The sequence below is a fragment of the Magnolia sinica genome, chromosome 11 (genome assembly GCF_029962835.1).
Source record: "Magnolia sinica isolate HGM2019 chromosome 11, MsV1, whole genome shotgun sequence".
Lineage (NCBI taxonomy): Eukaryota > Viridiplantae > Streptophyta > Magnoliopsida > Magnoliales > Magnoliaceae > Magnolia > Magnolia sinica.
The window spans coordinates 56,607,808-56,616,786 of NC_080583.1; the positions used below are offsets into that span (position 1 = coordinate 56,607,808).

General features: G+C 37.5%; 2 long non-coding RNA genes and 1 pseudogene across 2 annotated transcripts; 1 reads left to right on the forward strand and 2 right to left on the reverse strand.

The window, feature by feature from the left end:
* Nucleotides 1-1,166: 1,166 nt before the first annotated feature.
* On the reverse strand, nt 1,167-2,284 carry LOC131219172 (uncharacterized). The gene is made up of 3 exons (XR_009158030.1): nt 2,232-2,284; nt 2,017-2,113; nt 1,167-1,604 (listed from the first exon to the last, which is right to left on the reverse strand). It is a non-coding gene; the product is annotated as an uncharacterized LOC131219172 (long non-coding RNA).
* Nucleotides 2,285-2,323: 39 nt separating this feature from the next.
* On the forward strand, nt 2,324-4,224 carry LOC131218118 (transcription factor MYB3R-5-like; annotated as a pseudogene).
* Nucleotides 4,225-4,307: 83 nt separating this feature from the next.
* On the reverse strand, nt 4,308-5,206 carry LOC131219173 (uncharacterized). The gene is made up of 3 exons (XR_009158031.1): nt 5,187-5,206; nt 4,713-4,763; nt 4,308-4,618 (listed from the first exon to the last, which is right to left on the reverse strand). It is a non-coding gene; the product is annotated as an uncharacterized LOC131219173 (long non-coding RNA).
* Between the last annotated feature and the right edge of the window lie 3,773 nt (nt 5,207-8,979).

The window sequence follows — 8,979 nt, forward strand, 5'->3', positions numbered from 1 at the left end:
AATATATATATATATATAGGTATCTGGTGGGCCCCACGTGCGACCCACCTCCGTAGAAGGAGATTGGTTGGTGTATATTTACACCAACTATATAGGTGTTGTTCAGACGTCACAAGTTCTATGGGTAACATGAGGTATGCGTTATATCCTAAACCGTCCAGGGATGTGGACCCCCATCTTGATGCATGTATTTCATGCACACCGTCCATCCATGTGAGGCCAACCCTGCATGTGTCACATGTGCAGGTGGTGGGACCCACCGTACACGTGCTGTATGTGTGAGGGGTGGGGTCCACAATACGCCAAAACAGTGAAAAAAGGACGGTAAAAAATCGACTCAAAAGACCATAAAGGACGGTCTTGGACCGTCGCAAGGGCCGTCATATTTTGGGGCGTCGTATTACTTAAAGGACAACCATAAACCGTCTTAAAAAAAGGACGGTCATGGGCCGTCTATAAAGAAGGACGGTCATGGACCGTCTATAAAGGTAGACATTTTAGGTCTATTATGAAGCTTAAAAGGACGATCATGGATCGTCCTTAAAATGGACGGTCCATGACCGTCAGTAAAAATGACGGTTATAGGCAGTCTCTGATGAACCATAAAACAACGGTCATGGACCGTCCTTAAAAAGGACGGTTGTGAGCAGTTTCTGATGAACCTAAAAAAGACGGTCCTAGACCGTCCTTAAAAAGGACTGTTATAAGCCGTCTCTCATGAACCTGAAAGGGACGGTTATGAGCCGTCTCAGATTTGAATATTTAGGAAAATATGAACAGCCTAAAAGCCATCAGAAAATTTGTTGCATTAAAAATTAAAGAAAAAGAAAAAAATTAGCAACAATTTTCTTTTTTGGTCTTTTATCTAATAAAAAAATATTCAACCAATAAATAATCATAATTCATAATCATAAAGAATTGCAGAAAGTTCATTCGAGTTTAGGTTTGGGTTTTTAAGTTTAGGTTTAGGTTAAGGAGTTGAGATTAGGATTAGGTGTAGGTTTAGGTTAAGGAGTTGAGATTAGGATTAGGTGTAGGCTTAGGTTTAAGGATTTGAGAATACATTTAGGTTTTAGGTTATAGTTTAGGTTTAGGTTAGGTTATAGGTTAAGGTTTAGGGAATTGAATTTTAGGTTATAGGTTACAGGCTATCATATATCATGTGGATGGATAGGGCAGCAGTAAAACTAACATGACCATTCATCCTCTTGTGAGTTTTAATGGTTCAATATGGACTACTGCTCTATCCATTTTTTGTAGGATAATCCGCTAACATTGATTTATTTGGTATGTGGCCTATCGATATTACAGGCCACCAGGAAACAGCATGCATTAAAATCAAAATTTACAAATTTCCTGTTGACAACCAATAGAAAACTAAACATCAGTTAACTGGTAGAAGGAAAACGAGAGAGAGAGAGAGAGAGAGAGAGAGAGAGAGAGAGAGAGAGAGAGCATACTTGCTACATGTCTTGCAACTGACTTGACCACCAGATTTAGGAATTTGCTGCTTTGACTTGTTGTTGTTAGCAGGTGTCTTTCCAGCCTGTTTTGAAGGGCAAGGAGTTGCTATATGCCCACGCCCTTCTTTCCACCAGCACCACCTGAATTCATTGTTTAGTTGTTAACATGTACGTCCAAATTTCAAACTGAAACAAATCATCATCATCATCGGCCAAAACTTTTTCTCATGAATCCTGACAAACTGAAACAAATAATAAATAAGAGAATAATTCAGAAAACTGTAACAAACATCTATTCCACCAATACAAAGGGGAAAAAAAAAAGGCCCTGGACCCCTAGTGGTAGGAATTTGACATTTGACCCCCCAAAAAAAGGCCACTATGTATAGGATTGATTCTTATAGGAAAGGGTTTAGCAAGGCCAATGTCTTTCCCAAATGCATAACATGAATACTAAAAAAGGATTCATTCCCAGATGCATAACATGAATACTAAAAAAAGGATTCTTTCCCAAATGCATAATATGAATACTAAAAAAGGATTAAAAGAATACCGGTCTTTTGACCAATAGGTGTAACAAGCTTGGCCTTCTTTTCTGGAGCTGGTGTCTTGGTTGCAGATTCTGTAGGTCTCTTCTTACCCTTCTCAGCCTTCATAGAGGAAATTAGTAAGAGTGGCATTAATCAGCTATAAGCAGAAGTAGACATATTTCATGACCTCCAAAAAATTGCTTGGTAATTCAACTAGGGAAGATGCATTGAAAAATACCTTCTTAGGAGTAGCTCCAACTTCATCATCGGAGATTTCCTCATCATCATCAGTTCACAAAAATAAATAAATAAAGACTTTCAAATTAGCTTAAAAGGCGGGCGAAGGGTGGTTGGACACCACAAGAGGATGAGACATTGAGAAATGCTGTCGAACTTTTCAAGGGAAAATGCTGGAAGGAAATTGCTGAATCTTTTCCAGATAGATCAGAAGTGCAATGCTTGCATCGATGGCAAAAAGTTCTTAATCCAGAACTCATTAAGGGACCTTGGACCCAAGAGGAAGATGAAAAAATCATGGAACTGGTATTGAAGTATGGGCCAACGAAATGGTCTGTTATAACAAAGTCCTTGCCTGGTCGCATTGGGAAACAATGTCGGGAGATGTGGCACAATCATTTGAACCCACTTATAAAGAAAGATGCTTGGACATTGGATGAGGAACTTGCACTCATGCATGCCCATCAAGTACATGGGAATAAATGGGCAGAAATTGCTAAAGTTTTACCTGGAAGGACCGATAACTCAATAAAGAATCACTGGAACAGTTCCTTAAAGAAAAAGTTAGATTTCTATTTGGCCACTAGGAAACTTCCTCCAGTGCCAAAGACAAACATGCAAACTGACACCAAAGATCTAGTAAAACCTTTTGGGAATTTATTGGTTTGTTCTAATAAAGGATCGAACACAAGTCCTCGAAATTACTCAGAAAGTGCAGTTCTTACACATGCTGGCTAGACTGTAGATTTGTGTAAATCGGAAGACAACTGCAATAATCAGTTGGAATCCTCATTCGTGCAATTTTACGATACAGATGCTTCATTAAGAGCACCAGTTAACAGACCCAATAATTCTGATGCTGCTGAGTGCAAGCCAGATGCATCAAAATTTGATATTTGCTGCAATAAATCTGACTCAAGACTAAGCTCCGGGGGATGTGGCAGCAATGGTGAAATTGATCGAGACAACAAGGTTACTGGGACATTGCTGCATTCTGCGTCTTTTACCTTTGGTTCTTTGTGCTACAAGCCACCTATGTTAGAGAGTTATGATGTTCCCATAAATGATGTACATTATTGTATGCCGCAGCCATCTGACTCAAATGTGCTAATGTCACCCGTTGGTTGTTTCACTCCTTTCACGAAGGGTACTAGTTCAGTCGAGCAAAGCGTAAAGTCTATATTAAAGAATGCAGCTAAGAGCTTTCCAAATACTCCTTCCATATTATTAAAGAGAAAGAGGGAAACAACTGGTTTAAAGATCCATGACAATTCATGTACTCTCGAAGAAAAAGAAAGAGAAAAGGCTAATCAAGGACAGATGGGATTGTCAAATGCAAGTTCTGGTGAAAGTCCTGCTTGTTACAGTAGTGGGGGAGTCGAGCCATGCAATGTAAAGTCTTTCAATGTCTCTCCACCATATCGGTTGATGTCGAAACGTACAGCTATTTTCAAGTCTGTGGAGAGGCAGCTCAAGTTCACATTAGATAAAGAGAAGCTTGATGATAATTCCAACCCTATGAGCTTGGCAATTACAGCACACTCCTATGCTACTGATTCTTCTGCCGACCTATCAAGAATACACGGGGGGAAATTCGGCAAGCATCTAGTTGTGGAAGGTTTAAGCAGTGAGCGTGCACAAACAACTAAGATGGGAGTGACTTAGTATGTAAACTATGGCAAATTCCAAGTTAATCCTGCATTTGGAGAACTTAAAGAATTCTCCACAGTAGTGTCTGTAACTCAGACGAAGCAAGGACAAATCAACCCTCTTTTGGAAGAATCAGCGTTTGCCATGGTCATCGTTGTCATCATTCTGCAATCGTGCTTGTGCGGCTCGATCGCTCATAACTCATGTACAAAATGCAGCAATGATATCTGATGACATTTTGCATAAAAGAAAAAAAGGGTTATCTCATGACACCATGCACTTGTAGAATAAAAATGGGTTGCAGTGTATTCTTACTATGGAAAATATTCAGATTGTTGTGGCCATTAGTGTACATAAAAGGCCTCTCAGAATTGGAGAAAAGGTTGTGAGAAAATTGATTTAAAAAAAAAAAAAACTGATAATTTGATACTACCTTCAACTAAAAGGAAAAGGAAGAAAATTTAATTAACACAACGAGGGGTGAGAAATTTTTATTTTCCTAGCCAAAAATGATAATACTCCTTGAGAGAATAATAAGTACCCCATCGTCATCAGATTCATCTTCTGATGATTCATCTTCATCATCGTCAGAATCATCATCATCTTCATCTTCTTCCTTACCCTTACTAGGTTCCGCTATTTGAACCTTGGGCTTAGCAGTCGAGGATTCAGGTTTAGCGGTAGCCTTAACCTTCTCAGTAGCAGGCATGGCCTGCTCATCCTTGACCACAGGCTTTCCTAAGAAGTCAATGAGAAAGACCTGATACGTTAAATATGAAAAGAACAATTGCAAATATTCATGAATTTCCATGTGAAATCAGAAATACCATACCATTTTCCCTTACGAGAACGGGAATCTCCTCTTCAGAATCAGCATTCGAATCTGGAAAATTCAAAATCATAAAAATTTACATGCTGAATGGAGCATGTCCCAACAAGATGTTTGCCATCCAGACAGTCACAAGTGCCAGCCTGGAACATGTAGAAATTTGAGTCATGTAGGTGGCCATGTAAATCATTGGGCCAATAACTCAGGCTGCTTAAATATCAGGTAGGCCACACAAAAAAGCTCATTATTTTTGCACTTTGATTAGAGACCAATCTAATATTTGAACAGCCTGAATATTTTGCCAGATAATCTACATAGTGGTCCATCTAATTCATGGCTCAAATGTCCTACAAAACCAACCAGATCGGAACATGTATGGCCATGCAGAGGTGTGGGGCAAGAAAACATCTCAAAAAAGACAACTAAAAGATAGTAACAGGGAATTTACAAGGCATGTAGATTTCGAGACTTACTTACCAGTGAACTCGTCAGATGTGACAATTAGACAAACACATAGTCAAGGAAATAAAAGATGAAAAAGAATATCCGTCAAAGTAACACGTAATTCTTTCAGCTGCCAACAACATGCAAGCAAAAGGCTGCAAAGGATATTCTTCTGGAATTGTGCTCTTGTAACCACAAAAGTAGACACTCCCATGCTTCCAGCCGTGAGATAGTTTAAATTCTCTCTCAAAAATTAAATCAAAAGAAATATGAGCACTCTTTTCTACAGAAAGAGTTCCAAGGACCAGCTTCTTATCACCGACACTCATAAAGATTGGGATGGAGTCATTGCCTTTGTCCTTTTCACCTCACCAAGTGCCACCTGCATGGAGCAATGAGAGCATTTAATTACCCATATAACAACAACAACAAGGAGACAGAAAGAGATGGGATATGTATATCTATAAAATGAAACAGTTGCCCTAGACTAGAAAATGACCTGTCAGAGATGTATATATTTATTCTCTCCAGGCTGGCACTTAACAGGTTCACCTGCTTTAACTTCAACACTTGGACATGATAAAAAGTCAATGAGAAAATATGAAGAATGAAATATTAAAAAAAAATCACAAATAACAATGAGATCTGCGTTTAGTAAAAAAAAAAAGTGAATATCTTGCATGCGCTCAGTGCCAATGCAACTACCTTCTGAGATCCATCTGCATCTCTACAATGTCATGTGGGCCATGCATGTAAGAACAAAAAAAAAAAACTCATTGTTTTTGCATTGTATTTACTACAACACCAGACAGTATGGAGACATTGAAGGTTCCCAGTGGCGACAGAATGCAAGCACAATTGTGCATTTGCACAGTAAACCTCTCGCACATCTGACAACTTGATTGAAATGTATCCCTAGTACAAAACATGAGGCCAGGATGACTCCTTACTGACCTCAGCCCAGAGATATTATCAGATCAAATCATGAAAGGCATATCAAATCATGCTAGTAGCAACAAAGCTATGTTGCACAACCCATGCACAAATCATTCATGATGATATGGACTTTGGTACTAGGGAGGTAAAAAGCAGCAATCATGTGACAGCTCCAGCAAAAGATGCCTAAAAAACAGCCATGAAGTAGTTAAGCTTTAGCAGCCAGATGGAGAAACACTACCCCACTGAGTAGCATTACAACAATCACCCTCCACAATAAAGGGACCAATGTATGACACAACACTTTATATCATCTAACATAGCATCTGCAGAAACTTCATTCCATTCCTTGGTATCCAAGCCTTTGTATAGAAAACCACACCATGAAACCATCAGGGTACCAAACAGATGAAGAACCAGCAGCCAAACCTAAATAGTAAAATAAGCTACCTTAGAAATACCATTTGCAAATTGTAAATGTTATATTGTAAATCAGTTAAGGTTTAGGTTTAGGTTATAGGTTTTGAGATTTGAGAATAGGTTTAGGTTAAGGTTATAAGTTTAGGTTTAGGAAATCGGGTTCGGGTTTTGTTTTGGGTTTTCAAGTTTAGGTTTAGGTTTAGGTTAGGGAGGTGAGATTAGGATTAGGTGTAGGTTTAGGTTTAGGGATTTGAGAAGGTTTAGGTTTAGGAAATCGGGTTCGGGTTCGAGGTCAGGTTTACGTTTGGGTTTTAGGTTTAGGTTTAGGTTATAGGTTTAAGTTATAGGTTATAAGTGTAGGTTTAGGTTTAGGTTTTAGGTTTAGGTTTAGGTTATGGTTTTGGGATTTGAGAATAGGTTTAGGTTATAAGTATAGGTTTAGATTTTATGTTTAGGTTAAGGTTATAGGTTTAGGTTTAGGTTTAGGTTAGGTTATAGGTTAAGGTTTAGGGAATTGAGTTTAGGTTATAGGTTTAGGTTAAGGTTTAGGTTAGAGGTTAAGGTTTAGGTTTAGGTTATAGGTTTTGGGATTTGAGAATAGGTTTAGGTTAAGGTTAAGGTTTAGGTTTAGGTTTAGGTTTAGGTTATAGGTTTTGGGATTTGAGAATAGGTTTAGGTTAAGGTTATAAGTTTAGGTTTAGGTTGTAGGTTTAGGGATTTGAGTTTAGGTTTAAGTTATAGGTTTAGCTTTAGCTTTAGGTTTTAGGTTTAGGTATAGGCTTAGGTTATAGGTTATAGGTTATATATTTAGATTAAGGTTTAGGAATTCGGGTTCGGGTTCGGGTTTGGGTTTGGGTTTAAGTTATAGGTTTTGGTTTTGGTTTTGGTTTCGGTTATAGGTTTTGGTTTAGGTTATAGGTTATAGGTTAAGGTTTAGGTTTAGGTTATAGGTTTTGGGATTTGAGAATGGGTTCGGGTTAGGTTATAGGTTTTGGTTTTGGTTTTGGTTTAGGTTATAGGTTTTGGTTTAGGTTATAGGTTATAGGTTATAGGTTTAGGTTTAGGTTATAGGTTTTGGAATTTGAGAATAAGTTTAGGTTTAGGTTGGGTTTAGGTTATAGATTTAGGTTTAGGATATAAATGTAGGTTATAGGCTTAGGGAAAGGTTATGTTTAGGTTATAGGTTTTGGGATTTGAGAATAGTTATAGGTTATAAGTATAGGTTTGGGTTAGGTTATAGGTTAAGGTTTTAGGTCATAGGTTTTGGTTTAGGTTAAGGTTATAGGTTTAGGTTAAGGTTTAGGTTAAGGTTTAGGTTTAGGTTAAGGTTAAGGTTTAGGTTTAGGTTATAAGTTATAGGTTTAGGGAATTGAGAATAGGTTTGGGTTTAGGTTTAAGAAATCGGGTTTGGGTTATATGTTTGGGTTAAGGTGTAGGTTTAAGTTAAGTGAATTAAGTTTAGGTTATAGGTTTAGGTTTAGGTTTAGGTTTAGGAGTTGAGATTAGGATTAGGTGTAAGTTTAGCTTTAAGGATTTGAGAATACATTTATGTATATCTACAATGAGACCTGGAATAAGCTGGATAGACATGCACAAATAAGTTTTGCTTGTTTTAATGTTCCTCTAGAAGTATGTGAATTGGAATAGATAACCCCTCTCCCTACCCACCCTGGGGAATAAGCTCCATTTTTATGTATACTTCTACGAAGTTTCTCTTTATAGAAGCTTACAGAAAAAGGAAGGAACTTTTCTCCAGAGATGCCACATAGTAACAAATAGTCTCATACATTCTTCCCATTCTCCTATGTATCACCAATGCTACATCTAAATGTCAGGAGTTATTCTTTACCTCTGATATATTTCCATGACAAATAAATACTGAGTAGTGACAGTGAATGCATGTGTTAAAAATAAAAATAAAAAAAAATCAAAGATCGTAAGGGGTCATTTAGCTCCTTGGAAAAGTACCCACCTCAAAATAGAATCTAAGTAGGGGTAAATTCCTGTGATTGGGATTGGGAAAGCCTAGAAACGATTTCTAGTTAGAAATTCCAGCATTTTGCATTTAAAAAAAAAAAAAAAATTCCTAGCCACAAGTTCAATTAGAAATTCCAAGCAACTGGATTCCTTCCCAACTGTCACTTCTTTGAATTTTTTTTTTTTTTTATATAAATAGGTACCTGCACCATAGAATTCCTTTCAATTCTTTCCCAGCATCCAAACAAATTTTATGGATTCAACAACATCACATTTCCCATGCCCAAATGTGACAAAATGAATCTTTCTCCAAGGATTTGGCTTCCTACAAAATGAAGTCTTTATGCCCTTTGAAGAAAAAAGTTTTGCATTCATACAAAAATGCCACTGAATAGTATATACAATATCAAATTTCAAGATTTATATTTTCAGTAAGCAAGTGATATTGAGAAGAAATCTTTACCTGAGAATGCATATAGCTCATTCCTTGAGT